The sequence below is a fragment of the Salmo trutta genome, chromosome 37 (assembly GCF_901001165.1).
Source record: "Salmo trutta chromosome 37, fSalTru1.1, whole genome shotgun sequence".
In the NCBI taxonomy this organism is placed as follows: Eukaryota; Metazoa; Chordata; class Actinopteri; order Salmoniformes; family Salmonidae; genus Salmo; species Salmo trutta.
Window position 1 is genome coordinate 8,021,626 of NC_042993.1, and position 3,510 is coordinate 8,025,135.

Below are 3,510 nucleotides of genomic sequence, written 5' to 3' on the forward strand. Positions count from 1 at the left end.
AGCACTGTTCTCCAATACTGTATTACTCTAGATTATTACACTACAGCACTGTTCTCCAATACTGTGTTACTGTTAGATTATTGCACTACTGCCCTGTTCTCCAATACTGTGTTACTTGTATATTATTAAACTAAAGCACTGTTCTCCAATACTGTATTACTCTAGATTATTACTCTACAGCACTATTCTCCAATACTGTGTTACTGGTAGATTATTATTTATTTAATGTGGAACAAGATGAAGTAACAGTCAGAGGAGGCTGGTGGGAGGAGCTATAGTAGAACAGGCTCATTGTAATGGCTAGAATGGAATGGTACCAAACACATCAAATACATGGTAAAAAAGTGTTTGACTCCCATTTATTCCATTCCAGCCATTACAATGAGCCTGTTCTACTATAGCTCCTCCCACCAGCCTCCTCTGACTGTTACTTCATCTTGTTCCACATTAAATATGTGAATAGAAGGATCAGGCTCTATGGATAGAACTCACAGGACAGACTGTTGTCTGTTACCTTGTATTAAAGTCCACTAACACCCACGTGGTTGAGGTTAGAATGGCCAAGGTTTAGCTGAGTCTCTTCTAAGCAGTGCCTGCAGAATTGGTCTGGGTTGCCATGGTGATAGTATGTCGGTAATACCTGTCATTGCAGACTGTGGCCACTTGTGGGCACACTTATTCTGATAATGCACTGTGAAGTACCCACATTATGCATTACTCTGCTCAGGCCAGAGAGGGCTTCAGGACAGGATTCCTTTACATCTGCAGACTGTGTGTGTGTGTGTGTGTGTGTGTGTGTGTGTGTGTGAGTGTGTGTGTGTGTGTGTGTGTGTGTGTGTGTGTGTGTGTGTGTGTGTGTGTGTGTGTGTGTGTGTGTGTGTGTGTGTGTGTGTGTGTGTGTGTGTGTGTGAGAGAGAGAGAGAGAGAGAGAGGGAAATGAGAAAGAGATGTGAAGGCCTTTCTGTATGCAGAAGCATGACAAGTTTACCACAGTGCACAATTAGGTCTGCAATGTGTGTGTGCACATGCATGTATTTGTGTATGTGTCTGATTAAGTGTGTGTTTCTGTGTGTTGTCAGAGTGTGTCAGAGTGTGTCAGTGTGTGTCTGTGTGGTGTCTGTGTGGTGTCTGTGTGGTGTCAGTGTGTGTGTCTTTGTGTGTCAGTGTGTGTGAGAGAAGCCGTTCACATCACCAGTAACAGAGAAAGGTTACGTCCCTGCACCAAGGCTGCACCAGGCACAGTATAGGATTAACACTCAGTGAGAGAGAGAGAGGGAGCGAGAGAAAGGAGGAGGGTAACAGGTGCTAATCAGAAACAGAGTCCCGGACAGGGGGAGGGGGCAACCAGAGGAAACAACGATTACATCATCTTTCTTCCAATTCCATCAGTGTGTGTTTCACTCGCTGTAGTAGCTGACGTGTATCGTGTTGAATCATCCGCATACATAGACACACTGGCTGTACTCAGAGCCAGGGGCAGGTCATTAATAAAGATTGAAAAAAGTAAGGGGCCTAGATGGCTGCCCTGGGGAATGCCTGACTCTACCTGGATTATGTTGGAGGGGCTTTCATTAAAGAACAACCTCTGTGTTATGTTAGACAGGTAACTCTAATGCAAAGTATAGCAGGTGGTGTAAAGCCATAACACAGATGTTTTTCCAGCAGAACATTATGATCAATAATGTTAAAAGCTGCACTGAAGACTAACAAAACAGCTCCCACAGTCTTTTTAGTATCAATTTCTCTCAGCCAATCATTAGTCATTTGTGTAAGTGCCGTGCATGTTGAATGCCCTTCCCTATAAGCATGCTGAAAACCTGTTGTTAATTTGTTTACTGTGAAATAGCATTGTATCTAATCCAAAAGTTTACTAAGGGTTTGTAACAGGCTGATTTGTCAGCTGTTTGAGCCTTTAAAATGTGCTTTACTATTCCTGGGTAGCAGAATGACTTTTTTTCCCTCCAGGCCCGAGGGCACACACTTTCGAGTAGGCTTAGATCGATGAGATGGCAAATAGGAGTGGCAATATCATCCGCTATCATCCTCAGTAATTTTCTATCCAAGTTGTCAGACCCAGGTGGCTTGTCATTGTTGATAGACAACAATACAAATTTGACCTCTTCAAAACTCATTTTACGGAATTCAAAATGACAATGCTTGTCTTTAATCATTTGGTCAGTTATGCGTGTATGTGTAGGTTCAGAATTTGTTGCTGCCACGTCATGCCTAAGTTTGCTAATCTTGCCAATGAAAAAATAATTAAAGGGACTGAGGCATATAGCTTATGGACTCCTCTCACATTAGACCACTGTAGAACGTGTGCCAAGGTTGGATTTAGGAGTAAACCTCATCATTGTGGTAATCTACTGTCATCTAAATCTATACAACCACAATTCACCCGTACAGTGGCTCTGACTGTGGCTGTGACTGGTGGTTATATGGGTGGTGTCTGTACCAATGTCTTGTCTGCTGCAGTCAGTCTCTTCTAGCTGTGCTCAGTGTAGCCAGGCTGTGGATCAATATGTGCTTCTCTCCAGATAACATAATTCATTAGCTGTAACTTCCTCTCCTGTCTTCCCTTCCTCTCCTCTCTTCCATTCCTCTCTTCCTGTAGTCCTTACTCCTTACCTCTCTCTCTACCTCTCTCTCCCATTACTTCCCTGTCTCCCCACCACTCCATCGTTCTATTTTGCGCCCCCCCCCCCTCACTGACCTGCTGAACCAGCACACACCAACCTGTCTGTCAAACTAACAGAACAGGTGCTCCTGCAAAGACCACCCTTCCCGTCCCCCATGTCCCCCTCTCCCCCTGCTAAGCCTACTGACAGACAGACACACACACACACACACACACACACACACACACACACACACACACACACACACACACACACACACACACACACACACACACTGTTTTCTAGCATACTGCTAGCAGTGCCAGTTGATAAAAAAAACATTGGATACAGTCAGGTACAGTATCACCTCATAGTCAGATATATACACTGACGTAAACTGACGCACACGCAAACGCACACGGACACACACAGAATGCATCATGTGGAAGAGGATGACGTAGGTATTTAGACAGGGACGCTGACTTACTAAAGTTGCATTCCTTGATTTACATAGAACATTATCAAATGGAAGTCTACACATCAAATCATACTGTAGTACTTACTGCAAAGTCTTACAGTAATACCTACCACACCATACCACACCTCAGCATTATACAATATCCCTAATTATTATTTGCTTTTAAATACATAAGGGAGGAAAAAGTATAGGCCTCAGACTAGTGTAGTGTATCTGTCCAAAGTTTGTAACAATGCCAAGTGCATGTTTACATGAGTCATCCATTTTGTGGATACTTTTGACAAAGACACAAACACACAACCACTTATTGTCACTTGATCTCTCCATCAATCAGCCAATCAGTCAACAGATGTATGTTGCTGGGACGGGTGAAGGAGGGGGAGAGGGGTGAGGGAGGGGAAGAGAGAGAGACAG